We start from the raw sequence: 21546 nt of genomic DNA on the forward strand, positions 1-21546 counted from the left end.
TTTCTGTGGAGTGGATAGATAGAGAGGGATAGGGAGAACCCCCAGCAGAGTTAAAAAGTCACAAAAGCAGGGAGCAGTGTGATTTAGGCTGTTAAAGCTTTTAATATCACATTTAGCCCATTACCAGAGCTTCCCTGATCCTACCCTTCTTAGCATTGAACAGACCACACACTTTAGTAAGTTTAAAATGTTTTACTAACACTGTTCCAAAGGTCAGCTTCATGCATTTATCCATACAACAGAAAGTAAACACGGGCAAAAAACTTGGGATACAAAATATAGTGAAATACCTCCAAGTATGCAGTCTGAGCTAAAAGCAAGCAAGCACATCACATTGTGAAAGAAAATGAACAAAGGAGGAAACTTAACTTCCTTCCTTCTAGGTGAGCGGCATGACCTAGCTGAGTCTAGGAATACAATTTTATGCTCTTAACCCCTTCATGCATTAACTAGCCCTAAGCTTGCTACTTGTGTTTCACCACAACTTCCCACAGTTTCCTCACAGCTGCATAACTTAAGGGGGAGGGAGAGAATACTTGATGTCACCTACATCCCTGTTTAGTTCAAGAGCCTATTACTGACTTTTGTCCACAACAGCCAACAACATCTGCACTGCAGACTGCTTTACTTTATCTTGTGTAGTTCTGACTGCAGTGATTGCCAAATCCTTCTAAAGCTTCATCAATATCAGAAAAAGTCATTTTTTCACAACTTTGATTCTTCTGAGACAATAGGACAGTGCCTAAAAATGCAGAGATGTGATTTGGCTCCAGCAATTGTCTCTCTCTCAAAAAAAAGCTCCCTTAAAAACTAAACATCTGTTGAGTTGCAACAGCCTTTTCTTTCCGATAAGCAAGTTTTGCACTATTTCTTTTTTAAAAAATCTTAATTTTATCATCAGGGTTTATCATCTACTCCCATTGTGTGTGTGTAAATGTATAGCTACACAACTCACTGAAGATGTAGTTCAAACCCATGTATGACACATCTCAAATAAGCACTGAAATGTTTAGGATAGGCTAGGATAGGATTTCCTTGATTCTTGCTTTAAAAATACATCTTGGAAAATAATGAGTACTCTTCAATTCCTCCAAATCTTTAGAACCTCATAAAATATTATCCAATGAATTACTCTACTAGTAAATGGCATAGAGTTGACCTTTCAAGTAAATATATTTTAAGAAGTCTTACTGGTAGTATAAAAAGTGTTCTGATGGGCTGTTATAGGTCAGTTACAACTCAGCAGATGTTAGTGAACTAATGGCCAATTCACACATTCAATTTATAGGATGGGGATATTATGGCACAAAAAGACCCTCAAAATAGCTGCTCTACAGTTCCAAGGATCAACTAGTTAATTGTATGGCACTGGTTCCCATATAGTTCTATCTATGTTAGCCATATGGGACGCGGGTGCCGCTGTGGTGTAAACCACTAAGCCTTGGGCTTGCTGATCGAAAGGTTGGCGGTTCAAATCCCTGCGATGGGGTGAGCTCCTGCCAACCTAGCAGTTCAAAAGCACGTCAAAGTGAAAGTAGATAAATAGGTACCGCTCCGGCGGGAAGGTAAACGGCGTTTCCGTGCACTGCTCTGGTTCGCCAGAAGCAGCTTAGTCATGCTGGCCACGTGACCCAGAAGCTGTACGCCGGCTCCCTTGGCCAGTAAAGCGAGATGAGCACCGCAACCCCAGAGTCGTTCGCAACTGAACTTAACTGTCATGGGTGCTTTACCTTTAGATTTTTATGTTAGCCATGCCAATGTAATTCTGATTTAATCTGTAGTTTCTGGTACAAATTTACCTGAAGGAGGAAAACATACTTTCCAAAAACAGCAACATACGATATTGTGATCCCTACCATTTCATTCCTCTTCCTCCTTTACCATGAATAAACCACAACCAAGTCTACTATTTTATTAATATTTTTTTTCCATACAATGTGGTACTGAAAACCAGAAATGGGTTTCTGCAAGAAAAAGGCCCAAACTTTACTTGTTTTATTCCACAGGGCAAGTAATTTTTGTGCTTTTAAAAATATTTTGAGTGCATAATCTTTAAAATACCCATCAGGGAAATGAGCCATAGGGTGTGTTTAATGAATATTCATTTAGAAGCTTGTATTTTGTTTAAGTAATCACACATACAGATTAAAAGATAATTGTGATACAGATGGAACAGTAGATATCAATTTAGCAAATGTTGTAATTACCTCAGTTGTTATTTTATTTAGGAAGTAGGTGTCAGAGAATGATGATTGTGGATCAAATTCTGTGCATATACAATGAGTTGTATTCAGTGATGTCCTTCTGCTGGTGAAAAACTCTTTGATCCAGCAGAGGCTCCCATCAGCAGAACCGGGAGGGAGACTATTTTAGCCAATTCACCTCCGCATTAGAAGCCTAGCACACCACTTTCCATGCTGTCTCACAACCCTCAAGTACAGGCCGAAGGGGGGGAGGTGCAGGTGTAGAATGAATATGCAAAACGTCACCTTCCTTCCTGGATCTAATGATGGAAGTCACATCGGACTGAAGGGTTTTCCATCACTAGACAAATACCATTGGATAAAACCCTAAAGTCTTACCTCCTTCTGCTATTCCATTATACAGCAGTGTTTTCTGTATCTCAGTGTTCTGCGAAACATTCAAAACACTCCAACCACCTTTGTTTATAAAAAAAAACCCCAACCCTGTATTTTATGTGTTTCCATGGACATGGAGATATGTGGATAACTAATGTATGGAAAGCAGTGTTTATCAATTCAAGACCATCTTTAGATCTCTACACTTGGAAAAGAAACAAAGTTTGGGAGTACCATCATCACAACATTTTAAAATGTCACTGTAAGCTTGACTTGCAAAATCCTGCCCTTGTTGGCCACATACTCATGTCCATGCCAACACGAAATTGCTTTTAGCCCCACCACTGAAAATGTTCTACATGTTTATATTTCTGGCTTTTACCTCACAAAAATTGCAAGTAATTGTGTTGTTCCTTATATCTCATCATTGCTCTCAGGAGAACCCAGAGCAGCTAACAGCAAAGACACAGTATTAAAAACAAAACAAAAGTACATCAGAAGTGAGCATTAAATACAAGTCCAAAGAAAAATACAAATGATGTCACTCTTATTGTGCTCCATAGGCCTGTTTGAACAAATAGTACTGAGTTGCCATCTGGACAGATATAATGTGGGGGATAGTCTGATCTCAGTAGTGAAGGATTTCCACAGCTGCGACACTGTCATTGAGAATTATTCTTTTTCTTCTTTCAAAATTATTGCAATCTCCAATAACTGAAGAAACTGAGTATCCAACTAAGTAATACTCAGGATAGATGCACTGAACTCAAAGGACATAACTTCATTGATTTCAATGAGTGGGTATAATTAACATTGAATATCATAGAGTCAAGATGAATGTGCGTCATATGGTGTAAGATACTGATTCAGACAGGGGCAGCCAAATTACTGTGTGCTGAGAGTGACTACAAAATAAGCCCAATCTTCCCACGCACATGGCTTCTGAAGCGATCAAGACCTAAAAAATCACTTCTTTCCTGGATGTAGACAATAGGCACTCTTACAAGTGAAGCATCTGCAAGTTCGTGACTTCAGTTTCTACTTAACTGTGGAAGTGGCTGAAGAATTAGTGTATTACTCTGGGGAGACAATAAAAATCAACACAAGGTCTGAAATGCTGGCAAAAGGATTCAATTACAGCATTATTTGTATTTCCAGTTCTCCCCCTATTGCGTTCTTTCCTTGTGACTTTTCCCAAAGTCTCCCTTAAGCAAAATGGTCTCACCCATTGATTAAAGCACAATTTTCAATGGGCCAGTGATTGAGTTATCTGATAGCTCCTGATGAAAGCCATCAACCGGGACTAAAATAAAAGGTGGAATCGATGGGTTTTTCATTACAAGATATTGACTGTACTGAGTTCTTGAGTGAACTAAATAGAGATCCAATGAGTACATTAAGTAAGCAGCACAGTAAAACACACTGGGGGATAAACTGACTAAAATATATAATCAACCACTTAATTCATGCATATTAATTGGAGAGGTGGTGATTTATTAATTGGTTATCTAAACGGATAGCCCCACCTACATTCCATAATACAAGAGTAGGTAATGACAAATTAAACATGTCACATTCAATTAAAATTTAACAAACCAATGAGAACCCCAAACTACATTCACAACCAAACCAAATATCAAAGTCTTAATATATATCCAAGCTTTGGATTACATAAAACTCCAAGGACAGTCCATAAGATATCGCTGAGCGGCCATGTAAGTATTCTTGACCCTACCTGACTTAATGATGCACTAGCTATAAATGGCAGCATTAATTAAATCCTACTCGATTTCTATAATGTAGGGGTGAGGCATCTTGCTGCAACTCAATTGTTCTGAAATCACAAACAACCTGGGCAGGTGGGTGGGAATGCATCCCATTGTAGCCACTAGTGTACACTGGTGTCAAAGAACCAGAAGAGGTGAATATCAATGGTTCTAATCCTCAGGCTCTGCTGCCTTGGTAACATGTGGAAAGAGAGAAAGAGTGAGCAGAAAAACAGGTGAGCAGGAATAAGAGGAATGTCAGAGACAGAGCATAATGAAGGCAGCTGAGAAATGGGTGGAGTCAGAGGTGAGATGATGATGATGATGATAATTTATTATTTATACCCCACCTAATAATAATGATGATGATGATGATTTATTTATACCCCACCCATCTGGCTGGGTTCCCCCAGCCACTCTGGGTGGCTCCCAATAGAATACTAAAACCACAATAAATACATCAAACATTAAAAGCTTAGGTCTTTCAGGACCGGTGTTATATGGTCTCGGTGGCCACTCCCAGTCACCAGTCTAGCTGCTGCATTATGGATTAGTTGTAGTTTCCAAGTCACCTTCAAAGGTAGCCCCACGTAGAGCGCAGTCCATGGGCAGGTAGGGTCTCAACCTGCATACCAGATGAAGCTGGTAGACAGCTGTCCTGGAAACAGAACTGACCTGCATCTCCATGGACAGCTGTGAGTCCAAAATGACTCCCAGGCTGAGCACTTGGTCCTTCAGGGGCACAGTTACCCTATTCAGGACCAGGGAGCTCTCCACACCTGCCCACCCACTGTCCCCCAAAAACAGTATTTCTGTCTTGTCAGGATTCAACCTTAATCTGTTAGCCACCATCCATCCTCCAACCACCTCCAGACACTCACACAGGACCTTCACTGCCTTCACTGGTTCTGATTTAAAAGGGATGAAACTGAAGAAAGAACATGTCTGATACTCTGTTCACATACAATCCATGATTTGGGTCCTCAGCATCCATTTAATAACTGTGCATGAACCTTGGGAAGAGTTAAGTCATTTGGATACATTGATCACATGACTATGCCCTTTACTGGTAGATATCATGTGGTCATCCAAAAATTCCACTGCCTATCACTGGTTCCAAACAGAGCCGCAAGATTGCACCAGAGAGTAAGTAGGAAGGTGTGAGACACAATGAACAAGGCCAGCCCTACAATTAAGCAATAAGGAGACTGCTTCAGGTGGCAAATGCTGAGAGACGGCATGTGTTCCTTTCTTTGGGAGGATGCAGCTATATATACAACACAACCTGATCTACACCCCCATAACTAACCTGCTGTCCTCAGATACAATAGCCAATCTCAGCAACTTCAATATGTGGAATATCAGGACAGTGGGGGTGGAGAGAGAGAAGAGATCTTGTCTGCCTTAGGCAGCCCCTTACAACGAAGCATATGAGACATCTACAGTTAAACTGAAACCAAAGAGATTTCTGTGCTAATCCCTCCCAGTCCACACAATAGTAGACCTAGGAGTTTATGAATGACACAATACAAAAGCACAAACTTTACTCCCACAGACACTTAATAGGGGTTCTTCTCCACTGCTTCAGATTTCTTGTTCTAACAGCAAACCATCTGTGGAAGAAACTACCATCTAAACAGAACCTAACTCAAAGGATTGGGAAACAAAAGTCGAAATCTAGAAAGGGTGTCATTACAGTTTTAAAAATAGAAAACTGGTTTTCTCAAAATACTCACTGCCTTTGCATCACTAGCGTGTCATTTCGAGGTCCATGCTCTCTTGTAATCCTGTTGCAACCTGCAAGAAAAGAAAAGCACAACGAAAATAAAGAATGCTAAAAATAGCAGAACAGAGTAAAAATGAAATGGATGTTATGTCATTCTCCTCCAACATTTAGCAAATGGAAACAGAGACACAATTCTATTCTGAAAGCTTAGCCATTCTTCAATCAACTGTCTCTTCCTGATGGTGTGTTGCATGGTGTCTTGGCGCTGAAGCATGCCAAACCGTCTACAGCCAAGATGTCTCCACCTTTAACACACAAGTTTAATCTAAGAGCAGATGAAGCTGGAACTTGGGAAAATGACAACTCTACTGCAAAAAATGCACACAACATGTTTTTAATAAGGCACCCCCAAAAAAACCTCAAAAGCAAAATGGGAGCAAATTTCTTTTGTACCAGAGACAAGTATTGGAAAATACTAGGTTCCTGGTAAACAGGGGGAATGCCTTGGAATTTATAAATCACAGATACACAATAAAAGGCAGTTATTTGTGAGTTTCTAGGAAGTTTCCCTTTCTCCAGTAAAGTATTTCCAGACACTCATTTCCAATCCTACATTGATTTTGCTTTGACTTTAGACACATCCAACACTAGGCAACTTCACAAACTAGGGAAAACACGGTAGAACTTCCTCTATCACTGTGTCTGTGTTCTTCCTTCTCCTGTCTAAGGGTTCAACAGAGATAGTTACCATGAGATAATGATCCCTGCCTATAAGAACTCTTGCAGACCTTGGGTCACTGTGTCCCTGTATGGAACTATAAAATCCACAACCCTACATACTAAATTTCCTAGGATGCAAGAGACTTTATATCACACACTGCAGACTGTTGTTTGAACAAATAAATCAAAGGTGGGGACCCTGTGGCCTTCCAGATGTTGCGGGGCGGTTACATCTCAAACCACCCCCATTTTATGGCCATTGTTGGTGGGGCTAAAGGGAGTTGAGAGGCCAACATCCTATAGAGGGCCACTGGCTCCCCCAGCCCAGATATAATGTGAGTTCTGGGATTCTTATCTGAAGGACTGTGCAGAACAAACTGTATGAAATAAGCTCAATTCATTTGGAAGCTTGCTGTTCTAGCTTTTGGCCAACATGTTACTTGCTGGAAAGTTTCTAGCACACATCAAACTGTGGTTACATGCCGTGGTTTGTTCTGCAGAAAAATACAAATTAGTTAACATGCACATTCATTCTCAACATCTAATTCTTAGAGAGTTATCTTCCTCCACACAGGAAACAGAAACAAATGTGACCTTTGTATTGTATCCAACTCAACCAAACTCAGCTCATTTAGAATTTCATCGCGTTCTCAACGGTGATTCAAAGCACTTGGCAAATAATCTTAAGGAATAAACAAATCTGAGAAAAATGTGAAACTCTCTGATGACCATTCAAGGAGCAAACACAGCCTGCATTGCAACTCAGTTTACCAAGGGCCTCCAATTTTTCAAATGAGATTGTACTTGGAGAGCAGAGTATTAGAATCCAAGTTGGGGTGTGATAGTACATCTGAATGTTGCCCCACACCAAAAATTCCCTGCCCACAGAAAGCTTGCTTTAGGAAAAGAAAGGTTCTAGCCTAGGCTGGTCTCCAGTGTGCTATTTTTCTATGAACAGGTTTTGTTTTGGTTTTCTTTACACAGGGGAACTTTTAGAATGTAAAATTTTCCACCTGCACTTTAAGCATCACATGATTCTGCTGACTCTTTGATATAGATACAAGCCTGAAGTGCAGAGAAGCTGCTGTAATTTTCTGTGAGTCTATAATTGTGCTTGATCTCTCAGGCAGTTTACCTACCACAAGGTGCTCACATCAATAGAACTGTACAATGTGAACAAAACAAACTTGCAGTTAAAATAATTCATATACAAAGCAGATGAAACAGAGTAGGATTCATCATTGTCCAAAGGGCAATTTAAATAAAATGTCTTAGCTGACATATCTAGTAGCACCTAGATATGGGCGTATGTAAGCTTCCTGGAGCCTTCAGTCTTTGCAGAGTCAATGTCTACCTTCCAACCAGAGTCTGCAACATACAACCTACTTTTAATTTTGAAACCATACACCTCCTTCCAGCAACTCCTGCAGCCAAGCCGCTGCCAAATGCATTCCTCTGCTTTACTTTGGATCATATCAACAAGGCCAAGAGGGAGATCTTGTCCTCTGAGCAGCCCAGGGCCTCCATATACACACCCCAGGCTTTCACCCCAGAGACATCGCTTTGGTGCTGCTAACTCAGCAAAAACAATATGGGAGGCAGCAGTATGAGTTACCAGACTCTGGATCCACAGCAGGTCCATTGTCTCTTGAGGCACACAGATGCTAACAGCAACCAACAACAACACGCCCACTTTCAGCATTTTTCTAGGGTGTCTTCAGGAAAGCTGGGATTACTGAAGGTCCTCCTCTGCACCGGCTTAGCCCAGGGCAAAGCAGCCAAAGGAACATAGTGTAATCCAAGGCAGGCAGAAAGTAAAGTTCCAAAAGCAATGATCAAAGTTCAAGAAGTCCGGAAGAAGCAGGTAGAGGAATCCAAGATGAACATGAGGTCACATTCCAAATGTGCATGGAAAGAGGGCAGAAGCTTACTCTGGCAGGAACCTCTCACATTAAGAGAAGCTGCTCATAAAATAGGCTACAAGGTGACCCTCATATATTGTTTACTTGTGGCCCTCCAGATATCACATAAGTGTAACTCCTGCCACCCTTGCCTGGGATAGATGAGAGATGAAGTCCAGAACATCTGGAGACCACCAATTTTCCTCCTCTGCTTAAGGCCTGGTGGAATTAATTGGCCCATGGACCCATGAGTAGCTCAGTCAAACGGCAATGCTTGGATTACAGCCAAGCAGCACCTTTGAGAAATGTAGCTCAGTGTGTCAGGTGATATATGAAGTGTTGCAGTTAGGCGCTGAAAGCCCCAGTTGAAACACACATGTGCACCAGAGCCTTCCATAGGTTCTGGGTCTTTTCTTTTGAAAGCTCTACAAACTAACAGCTATAGTAGACAGACAGACAAGACACTGAGACTCTGATGTATTATTATTAAACATTTATAATATGGAAATTCCCCAACAGTCATACATCCTACTCCTACTGCTCCTAGTACTATGCCAACTAAGTAAATTATTTTACTTAAATGTGACAGTTTCTGGCTCGAAACATCAAAAGACATACCAGATAAGAAAAGGATAAGTAGAGGATGAGAAAGAAACAAGGGATGAATTCACTGAAATTATTCAGTGATTTAGCATTAATTGGTTTGGGACACAACATTTAGGCGAACAGCAATGAACTATTTCCAAAGTAACAGATTGTAACACTCCTACTAAAGTAGAATAATCCCTTACCCCACGCACAGCTTCTCACTGTTACTATTTGAATATTGAATAATCGTGAAGTGCCACTGAATGCAAGAACATCATCTGGCTCGGTGACTTTTTGCTTTCTGGTTAGAGAAAAGGAGAAGCTTCAAGCAAAAAACAAGTAAAAAAAACTATGGCAACATATGGCTCTGAAAATCTCAGTCGTGATCTCTGCCCACCCCTAAAGCAAACTAAGGCCCCAGAAACAGGAAAAAGTGCACTGCTTTCAAGAAAAAGCGCAATTCAGAGTGGTTTTATATGTCTGGTTTTGATGTCCATCACAAAGAGAACACTTGTGCAGAGAAAGACCATGGCTATTTTGGCAACATAGATCTAGTTAGAGCACTCTCCCTAATGGGTATGTTTTGCAGCCATACATTCATGGATCCTTCAAAGATGAATCTCATTTCTTTTCTTCATAGAGCTACCAGCTTGGTGGATCAACGGAATCCCTGCCCATAGTGTATCTTGATTTCAGTAAGGCTTTTGACCATGTCCACCAATATATTCTTGCAGAGAAGCTAGTAAAATGTGGGCTGGACAAAGTCACTTAGGTGGATTTGTAGTTGGTTGACTGAACCAGCTGAGAATGCCAGTGAGAACCAGTGAGAATGCTTACTAACAGTTCCTCATCATTCTGGAAAAAGTGACACATGGGGGACCACAGAGTTCTGACCTGGGCCAGCAGTTGTTCAACATCTTTATCAATGACTTAGATGAAGGTATTGAGGGGATGCTCTTCAAATTTGCAGATGACACCAAACCGGGAAGGGTGGCCAATGTAACCAAAGACAGAATTGTGATTCAAGATGACTTCAACAGATTGGAGAACTGGGCCCTAACTCCCAAAATCATATAAGGACTAATGTAAAGTTCTGTATCTAGGCAAGAATAACCAGGTGCACAAATATAAGATTGGGGGGGGGGGCACCTGGCTTGCCAGTAGTATGTGTGAAAAAGATCCAGGAGTCTTAGCAGACCACAAGTTTAACATCAGCCAACAGCGTGATGCAGCTGCAAAAAAAGCTAATGATATTTTAGGCTGCATCAACAGAAGTGTAGAGTCCAGATCAAGGGAAGGAATAAAGGTAAAGGTAAAGGTACCCCTGCCCGTACGGGCCAGTCTTGCCAGACTCTGGGGTTGGTGCGCCCATCTCACTCAAGAGGCCGGGGGCCAGCGCTGTCCGGAGACACTTCCAGGTCACGTGGCCAGCGTGACATCGCTGCTCTGGCCAGAGCCAGAGCCAGAGCCGCACACGGAAATGCCGTTTACCTTCCCGCTAGTAAGCGGTCCCTATTTATCTACTTGCACCCAGGGGTGCTTTCGAACTGCTAGGTTGGCAGGCGCTGGGACCGAACGACGGGAGCGCACCCCGCCGCAGGGATTCTATTTTGCCTTGGTGGCACCACACCTGAGTCCTGTGTCCAGTTCTAGATGCCACAATTTAAGGATGATATTGACAAGCTGGAATGTGTGCAGACAAGGGCAACCAAGACGACCAAGGGTCTGGAAACCAAGCCTTATGAGGAACGCTCGAGGGAATTGAGTATGTTTAACCTGGAAAAGAGATATCTAAAGGTCTGTCACATGAAGGTCTGAGCAAGCTTCTTTTCTCCTGTTCCGGAGACTAGGACCCAAACCAATGGCTTCAAGTTACAAGAAAGGAGATTCTGACTAAACATCAGGAAAAACTTTCTGACATGTGCCTTCAACCAGAAAGGTTTCATAGGCCATGTTGTATTAATATTTAAGCAACTGGTAACAACCAGCAAATCCTGGCAAACATCTGGAAAACCTATTGATTTTTCCTGAGGCACCACCAGAACATTATTGGATCTGTTTTGCTGCCTTTGTGCCATCAATTGTTATAGACGCTTTTCTAATGAGTTGTATATGTTATTTGATCTTTTGAATTTCCTTTTATGGCTTTTTTGTCACCTCTTTGAAGCTATGCGGTGGGAGAAAAATCACAAAGATAAATAAATATGCAAATGAGTCTGTGTTATTTCCCCTCCCCCTCCCCACCAAAGCAGTAATGTTCCATTTTACACTGGGAGCTAAGTCACCTTCCTTATGAACTCTACGGCATCTTTCATGAATTGGATGGGCATCTTTGCATAAAACATAAGTTGACACAAGGCCTTGCTTTCTAGCCCGCGTATCTGAGACGGTTCCTTAGATACCAGTGAAAGCCCAAAAGACAGGTCTTGGCTCCCCAAACCCCTTTCTTTGTAACACTTTCACACAAAGCAAGAAAGACGCTTTTGCAACAAAAGTGATGAGAAATGGAAAAAATATTGTCGTCGTGCTGGGTAACACGCCAAACCATCTGGAGACAAAGTCATATAAGGGGGCCAGGGGGGTGAAGGAGAAAGCCTGCTACTTATTAAGCAGCCAGCTTAAAACTGATGATGTGATTGAATGAGATCCAAGGTTGTTGTCTTCCCATAAATCACACTCATGTTATACTTGGCTAGAACGGATGTGGTAAACTTGGGGAGAGCCCTTTTCTTCAGCACACTCAATTACGGGAACAATAAAAATACCACTGAGGCAAACTTATTTGGAGAGCGAATACAATCTGCCAGCAGCTCTGAAATAAATAAATAACTCATCCACAAAAAATAGGAATGCAAGCAGACACCCAGTTCTAAAATGATAATTTCTCTCTCTCTCTCTCTCTTGCTTTGCCTTTTCTTAAATGCATCCTTGGTTAAGTGTTAATTTGTTTCTCCTTGTGGGTGTTTGATGTTGTGAGAATTAAAACCCAAAATATGATTATGCGTAAATTAACTGGTCTGACATGCCAAAGGTGATCAGATGAGGCAGTTGATGTGTAAAGTGTGTGTGTGTGTGTATTATGAGTAATAACAATAATAGAAAAATTGTCCTGTCAAATCAGGCATAGCCTTAATAACAAGCCAATGCATACGACAGTAAAAACTGTCATTTCCACAGCTATTAATGTAAATTGAACATTGGTAGCAGACACTGGCAAAGGGAGATAAATCACGCCTCAGTTATATTTCAAAATATAAGTGTCAGAGAACTCCTTTACCCCCCACCTTCTTCTCTCATTAGGAACCTTCCCCCTGTCAAACAGTTCCACGTTGATTCTGTCACTTCTGCAGTAGAGAACTCCCTGATGAACTGATTAAGTGACAATTTCATACTACTAAACATGGCTAATCTGTGCAAAAGAGCGATGAAAAGGAATTGCACAACCAAAACACAACTGATAAGATTTTTGTGGCCATTTTTGAGGAACACAGTTTCACAAGGGAGGCTATGCGGCATGTAGCCAAGTTATGCAAGAGGGTGCTGTGTAAAACCAATCCCCCCCCATCCAATTAGAAGCAAGGGCACAATAAAAACATCACAGAAGACAATAAATGCTGTGCCTGATCAGAAAACTCACCCCAGTCACTAGTTAAGTTTTTGGTAAGATTTATTTTATCGCACGCTCATAAACCAGGTTCTTTTATTTGTGCCTAGGGCAGAGCTGAAATGGGGAGAGGGCTTGCTCCTCCATCAGACCCATTCGCTACAAATATCATCCTAAGACCCTTTTTCCTGTCCTAAAAGGGACAACCTTCATCTTTCCAAATCAATACCTTCCATGGGCATTCACTATAATTCCAATAACCTGGTTGCCCTACTCCTCCTTGGAGAAACTAGCAACCAGTCAGCTAGCTGGCTAATCTACTCAAAAAGCTCAGCAAGGGCATATTTTAGAATGTAGAATGATCAACAGTTGCATTAATAGTAAGCCAGGTGCCAAGGTGCTTGGTGGTCATGGCTCCATCTTGCCTGAAGTCTTGCCTAAAACCCCCAGTCCTTGAATCATTTCATAGCCAACGCGTTTGCTTTCTTTAAGGGGGGAGGCAGGACCACGCTCCATTCTACCCACTTAGATATTATGTCTTTCTGTGAAGGGAAAGGTGTTTTGGAAAAAACTTACAATAACCAATATTATGTTAATTTTTATGATGAACAACTTTGTTACATTAATTTTTTTTTATTACAGCTATGGATTGTACGAAAGTTGTACCGAGTAGCCATCCCCCCCCCAATGTCCAAAAAGCGTAACATTTTCGTCACAAGGAATAAAAAACCCATAAATTTCATTCTTTGTCGAGAAAGAGCATGTCTTTGCAATAATTATCAACATCAAAAACTTTGGGTTCCATCATACCCAAACACTGAAAATTGAGGTTTTCTAAACCTAGGTTTTCCACCCAAAAAAGCACACGCACGCGCGCGCGCACACACACACACACATATATATATATATATATATATATATATATATATATATATATAATTAGGCATTTATAAAATCTTTTGAGTGCTGATGTATTTTTTCCTGAAATCCTCATCCTCTTATTGAGCTCTGTGTAAGATTTCAAAGAGATCTCATACTTGGTTATGGAGGGGGGGAAATAAAATGTACATGTGCCAAGGTTTTTAAGAGGGACAGGCATTGCTATAAAATTGTTTGGAATGTTTGGAGTGCTATAAAATTAAAACCATTTGAGACAGAGGGGAAGAATTTAAGAGGGTTTCTTTCAACCATAAGGGAAGGGTGTACACTAAATTTCACCAAAATCTGAGATGGTGGGTGACATGACCATGCTGACATGACGTGGAATGACCTACCACTTCCTACCCCAGCACATGCCTACCCAGCATATTGCCACCTCATGTAGCTGCCTTACTTTGCCTATTGGTAGGGCTGAAAATCTGAAGAAGAAAAGGTGAAACAATATTAATCCTGCAGAGAAAATGCAGGCTGTTAGGTTAATCAGTGCTATCCATCTTTCAAACAATATAAAGCAGTATAACTTTCAAAAGCAGCAGCTCACCTGATTTTTTTTTTTAAACAAAAACTGTCTATCAGGAATCAAGAAGTAAGTAAACATTTGGAAAGCATTCCTCAGAGAACAGAGGTTTTTAGATTTGAGTCACAGGATCCATTGAAAAGAAAAATTGCTTCTGTGCATTGGGACGATGCTTTCCCTTCTGAGAACTTTATAAGAAGAAATGAATGGAGATAATCTCTTTACAAGATGTATCCATATGGTAATTCATTACTAGGGATGAATGTTTGTTAGGCTGTTTTTCTAAAAAAAAATACTTCAAGGTAGTTCTGAAAGTGAGAATAGGGGTCAATACAAAATAACCTACATGGCAAATTGTTCTCCTTGCGCTTGCATGAAAACAATAGGATTCAAAAGAAAATGAGTCACTTCAAGCGTTATATCTTGTGTTGTACATTTAGTAACATTAAAGTGTGGATTCAAAAAGAGCAAGCACAAAAACATCTTGTGTAGTTGCACTCATTAAGGAATCAGGACTGGCTACAACTTTCTGTTGAGTGTATACTAGTAGTCAGATTCATATTGGCAGCCATATAATATATGAAACATCCTGTAGAAATACTAGACAACGTAAGAATCTTCCTTATACCAAGGCAGAACACTCAGTATTGTCTACTGACTGGCAGCAGCTCTCCAAGCTTTCAGACAGACTCCCCCCCCCCCCCAGACCTACTTGGAGATGCCAGGGGCTGAACCAAGGACCATTGCATGCAAACTAGTTACGATACTCTTCCACTAAGCTACCATGAGACCAAATATCAGGTCTATCCAGCCCCCAGAAGTTCTGTATATTTAAGTGGAAATACATAACTGTGGAGCAGCTTTAGTCATTCACTGCCCACTTTCAGGGAAGTTTTTAACGTGTGATATTTTGCTGTATTTTTCGTTTTTATGGAAGCCGCCCAGAGTGGCTGGGGAGGCCCGGCCAGATGGGTGGGGTATAAATAAATTATTATTATTATTATTATTATTATTATTATTATTATTATTATTATTATTATTATTTTAATAATAATAATAATAATAATAATAATAATAATAATAATAATAATAATAATAATAATTTATTATTTATACCCCGCCCATCTGGCCGGGCCTCCCCAGCCACTCTGGGCGGCTTCCATTATTATTATTTGAATAATAAGGGGGTGGGGAAAGACACATGCATTATGTCTTCAAAGAGGACTAAGGCTATCCATGGTGCTACACAGTGAGCAAAATAATTATTATGCTCATAAGAGATGAGGCACTAAGACAAAGAACCAAAATCCCAGTTCATAGGCTTACCAAGTCTGGTAGAACAGCAGGCACCTATGCCTCCCTTATAACACACACACAAGGTGTGACTTAGATGCTTCATACAAAGACCGATTTTAACTCCAGGATAGGAGAGTGTAGCTCAGCTGCTGGAAGTTTTAGAAACTCTGCTTTGCAACATGTTTTCCCCAAGATGTCAACTCGTAAGTCAGAGATAGCAATAATAATAAACTGAACTTGACAGGCAAAACGAATCCCTCTCAATAAAGATATTAGTGTATTTGGATAACCATCAAGGAGGGCCCTTACTTTATGCTGAGCAAAGCTAAAGCTTGCTATTCAAAGGAAGGGGGGGAGGAAGAATGGTATTTCACACACAAAGTTGTGGAGGAGAAAGAAAATGAAAGCCAAGAAGGTTTGAAGTGTGAGGAATCCTGTGACAATTTCAGTGGGACTATTTAGACACCTACATTTTGTGCTCTTGATAGGTTTACCTTTCAGGGCTCCAAGCCAGAATTCTGCAGGGACAGTTGTCTGGCTTCAGATTCTATTGGTTAGATTAATCTGCAATAGAGTTTAAATGCACTGCAACACTAAATCAAGAATTACAAGAAGCCCTCCTCCCTAGAGCCCAAGCTTTTTCATTTCCTTTCCTAAAGCGATCCAAGTTTGTCCAACTTACAAGATAAAGTTGATTCAATTAGATGGAAGAATAGTTTGGGAAGGCAGGAGTTCTGTCATCTCTTGAAAACAGACTTCCTTTTGCACCTTCAATTAATAATACATGCATTCTGCCACAAGCTGTTTGGGATTTGCGTGCTTTATTCTGATTGCAGCATTTGGATTTCTGCAAAATGTGAAATACTTATTCTCAAAGGTCAAGCAGCAAAAGAAAAAATGCATTATATAAAAATGTGACACAGCTAGAAACCCCATGAAGGAGAGGCAGCTGTGCAAAATAGAGGTTCTACCTCATAACTACTCATTACAGTGCCATAAAATAATAAAAGTAAAATCAGACCATATCCGAAGAACCTTTGCAGCCATCGGGAGCACCTAAGGTTTCTCTACTGTTGCAACAAAATATCAGCCGTGGGTCAGTTACTATGAGAGGGACTTTATAAACATGAGCTAAACAATCCACAAATAGCAGCCTTTGTCCTAGCAAATTTCACTTCCCTTGAGCTCAGTTATTTGGAATTCCACTCCTTTGTAAAAAGGACTGAATCATACAGAGAACTCCATTGTGGAGCAACTGCGTTTTCTGTGGCTGAGAGGCATTTTCCTTTCGGCTCATGGAAGACTAACATTTTTAATGCTAATGAGGGATGGGGATGTGCCCTGGGAGATGAACATACTGTGCATATCCCCCCAAAAGAGTTTTGTCGCTTGGAAGTAGCATGAAAATAAAAGTAATTCCTGCATGATGCGTGTCTTTAGCCAGAATGGTGTCTCTAGCCAAAATGCCCGTCAGAGTACCCGTCAGACTACCAAATACACCCCTGCTCACATTGTTTTCTCTGGGTACCATCAAGAAAGATTACGCAGTATTCTCAGATGCCTGAACAGAATATAATCAAGATGAGTACAGGAATGACTGACAGCTAGAATAGAAAACAATTTCCAAACAGCTGCTGGAGTAATTTAGAAGTTTAGGATGAAAATTCGGATCCCTGGAGAAAATATGAGGAAGACAGAGCTACTTTGCTTTGACATCAGTAGAGCTGAAAGTGAGAACTACTCTTTCATGTTATTTCAGGTCAAATCCTTTTCTTTCATTCTCTTATTGATATTTCTACATCAGTTACATATCCATAGCCACATCTTTAGATCTGTGATCTTTCCAATGATGCTTATGCTCTAAGAAATCTTGATGCTCTAAGAAAGGCTAATCTCTTTCCAGAAGACAGGCAGCAGAAACCTTTTGAGTTTGTTCCTGGTTTTGCCAATGAATTTTTTTTATCATTCCTAACAGGTTCTCAAGTCAGAGCAGTCATGCAGATTTGCCTTTCTACATCCAGAATGATTAAAAAAAACAACAACCACGCCCTCTAATACTGTAAAAATACTGTGAGCAATACACAATTATTAGAAGTGAGCCAAGAGCCAAGGAACACACAGAAATCCACCAGAACCAGGAGGTGTAATTGTTAAGGCAAGATCCCAGGCCAACAAGCCAATTTTACATAGCCCTTCCTGTCAAGGACACAACAATGCCAGCTTGAGTAGGCAGAAGTCATGCAAAGCTCACTGCTAGGAACACACTCCCAAGTTCAAACAGCTCACCACACAGGGGAGATGCGAAAAAGCCAAAAGTCCCTAGTTCCAATCTTAACAGCTCCTAAGACAAATCCTTTCTAACCCTTACAATGCTCAAGAGACCTGGCATTGAGTTAGACAAGTCTGATAGAGAAATTCTGCTGATGTTCTAACATGGGAAGCATATTGACTGACCAACCCAGGGAGCCACCCATATGATACAATTCCAGTTGCTATCCTTCAGCACAGCTAAACATCATTCTTTTTAAAAATATTGGGAGTCCAACATAATAACCCATTTTCAGCCTATCACTTAACCATAGTTTAGTACTGTGTGATAGGAGTCTTGGGCTGATGTGCTCCCTCCCTCCCCTGAAGAGAAGTTGAGAAATGTCTGCATCTCATTTTTCATTATCTCAGTTAACAAGAAGGGTTAAATTACTGTTTAAAGCATGGTGTATATTCCTACCTTGTTATAATTCTACCTTGTTCAAACCATAGCCTGAGCTAGCCATAGTTTGTCCTTTCCAGTTCATACTTGGTCATTCATGTAATGCTAAACCATGGTTCAGGGACTTAAATGGGCCAGTGTGGATGGAGGATCTTCCAGTGGCCAAAAAGATAAGAGGTGTCAAAGAAGGAAGCACTTTTAGAAAAAGGCTTCTTTTCCTCCAGCATTTTGCAGAAGGCAGGTCGATTGTATTTGAACAAAAAAGACTCCTAAAAAGAAATACAGTGGTACCTCGGTTTACAAACTTAATCCATTCCGTAAGTCCATTCTTAAACCGAAACCATTCTTAAACCGAGGCACGCTTTTCTTAATGAGGCCTCCCACCGCCAGTGCCCTTCCACCATTTGGATTCCGTTCTTAGACCGAGGTAAAGTTTGCAAACCGGGACACTACTTCCGGTTTTGCAGAGTTTATAAATCGAATCATTCTTAAACAGGACTGTTCTTAGACCAAGGTACCACTGTACTGGGAAGAAGACTGCTGGTAGTAAATGGTGGTTGACTGCAGCAGTTAAATGGTATGTTGCAACAGAGTAGGCACTGACTCTGCACAAGTGTGAATTTTAATTTAGAAATGGGAAATCAACGAGGGTGATATCCAGCTAAGCCATAAGGTTGTTGTTGTTGTTGTTGTTGTTGTTGTTGTTGTTGTTGTTGTTTAGTCGTTTAGTCATTTAGTCGTGTCCGACTCTTCGTGACCCCATGGACCAGAGCACGCCAGGCACTCCTGTCTTCCACTGCCTCCCGCAGTTTGGTCAAACTCATGCTGGTAGCCTCAAGAACACTGTCCAACCATCTCGTCCTCTGTCATCCCCTTCTCCTTGTGCCCTCAATCTTTCCCAACATCAGGGTCTTTTCCAGGGAGTCTTCTCTTCTCATGAGTCTTCTCCTTTAGAATGGATAGGTTTGATCTTCTTGCAGTCCATGGGACTCTCAAGAGTCTCCTCCAGCACCATAATTCAAAAGCATCAATTCTCCGGCAATCAGCCTTCTTTATGGTCCAGCTCTCACTTCCATACATCACTTCTGGGAAAACCATAGCTTTAACTATATGGACCCATTAATTTCAATTGGTCTACTCTAAATGTAACACTGAATGTGGAATGCTGTGGGATTTTTCTTTTTTACTTCATGTTCTTCACACATTTTCTTTTTGTTTATAACAGGTGCTCAATTTATATACGTAGTGAATGTATTCTGGTTTGTTAAAACATCTCTAATGGAGCAAGGGGAGTGTCGTATAAGATGGTTCCACCAGATGGGCCTTTGTTATGTGAATGCTCCCCACCTTTTAAAGAGATAAGGCCTGTCAGTTAAAGAGAGCCCAAGTGGACCCTGTAGTGATGGAGGTGCCAAACTAACTTCTTTGCATTTAATGCATGGGTGGCATTAGCCCAAAAGAGTGCAGCAATGTTTGGCAATATGCTCTTCTCATGCATTCAAGACTGGTTCTAGACTGGTCCAAGATGGGGTCATAAATGGTGACCATCATGGTGTGCTTCAATTCTGAACAGGGGACATGATGGCAATCAAGAGGTGGAGAGGTGAATATTTGCTTAATATTTCCTTAACATTTTCCTAGTTTTTAATTGAATTTATGTTTCAGGAAAATTGCCTCAGGAGTTCCTATGTCGAAACAGTGAGAGGCCATTTTCACTATATTTGAAGCTTTGAACTTTGTTTATCATTGTCTACACACTGATATCAGTGCCCCTCTGAGTCTTTTTGCAGCCATCAGATTAGAATAATGAACACCTATTTTACAGAGCTCATTTTGATTAAATGAAACATACTGCATGATGTATTTCTCTCACAGTAAAGTGACATCTGAGAGTGCAATCCTGCACATGTCTACTCAAAAGAGTTAATATTTAAAAAACAATATTTTCCAATCCGAATAAAAGAATGCATTAACTCCTTCAGAAGAAAAAAGCAACAACATTTGGCAGGCACAGCAGTCCAATTGTATCCTCATGAAATCTCATTAATTGTGTGTGTTGGGAGACTCCTTCTATTTAAAAAGAAGGAAGCAACATAAACTGGATAATTATGCCACAAAGGAATAAATCTGTTTTGCTTTGCTCATGGTTTTGTTAACGTCAGTAAAATTATTGGTCCATATCTGCCCTTGTGCAACATCAGTGGCTTTGATATTTACACAATAAAACAGCTAAATTTACACTTGGGATAAAATTCATCCCATAAACTGAACTTGGCCTTAAAGCACACTCCAAATCAGTAAAGGGGAAATTATTCAATTTACACGGACTCTAGAGAAAGTGAAATTCATATACAACTGTGGTTCCCAAAGTGGCGCCCCCCGCCCTGCCTACTTGAAAATTGCTGATGGGTCTTGGCAGACCCCTTAATGATTTTTCTGCCTATTGCAGTAATTGTAATGCCCTACAGAAGCTGTATGATTTTAATTGTATTTTTTATTGCTTCTTTTATTTCTTATATTTTTTTAGTCTGCTACAATCTGCATTCCATATAATGCTATTTAAGAAATAAAAGGAGCAACAAAGATACAATTAATAATCAATATGAATAATCAAATCAGACAGGGCTGTGGACCACCTGTATGAAGTTCATGGACCACTTCTGGTCTATGCATTGAAGCACGTGAAAATATAGTGGTACCCACTTAGGGTGGAACAAAGATCAGACAGACACAGCAATTTTGGAGAAAAAGAAGGTGAGGTTTTATTGCTGAGCAATAATGGACCCAGTTGGAATCTTTTCCAAAAGACTGGGACCCCGAAGTATACAAATCCTGAGGTTATATACCTGAGCAAATCACAGATCATGAGACAATCATGAGACAGTCACGCACGCCAGCGAAAAATAACCAATTAGCGCTTCTTGCCATGCCCCTAGCCGTGTACAGAGTTCACTCCCAACTTCTGCTTTCCATTGTCTGCACAATGATGCACAGTCTGACCTTTTCCCTAGTTCTGACAGAACGGGGAAATGAGACTCAGGGAGGGAATCTCCTGGCGCTACCTCCCCCATGCATTCTGCCTCATGTAGGGAGTTTTTGTGGTTTGGCCCTTCCTGCTTCGTGGACCATTTTAGCCTGCATCTGAGGGGGAGTTTTGTACCAGCGCCTTCTGATTCATGGCTTCCCCTTTCCTCTAGGGC

General features: G+C 40.8%; 1 protein-coding gene across 9 annotated transcripts in view; it reads right to left on the reverse strand.

Moving 5' to 3' along the window:
* Nucleotides 1-21546, reverse strand: part of SEMA5B (semaphorin 5B) — a 353564-nt gene that overhangs the window by 236833 nt on the left and 95185 nt on the right. For all 9 annotated transcript variants that reach the window (XM_083734995.1, XM_083734993.1, XM_083734992.1 and 6 more), the window contains one exon: nucleotides 6082-6142. The gene's annotated coding sequence lies outside the window, so the exon portion shown is untranslated. The remainder of the gene's footprint in view (nucleotides 1-6081; nucleotides 6143-21546) is intronic.

This window comes from Podarcis gaigeae, assembly GCF_964106915.1.
Source record: "Podarcis gaigeae genome assembly, chromosome: 1".
Taxonomy (NCBI): Eukaryota; Metazoa; Chordata; class Lepidosauria; order Squamata; family Lacertidae; genus Podarcis; species Podarcis gaigeae.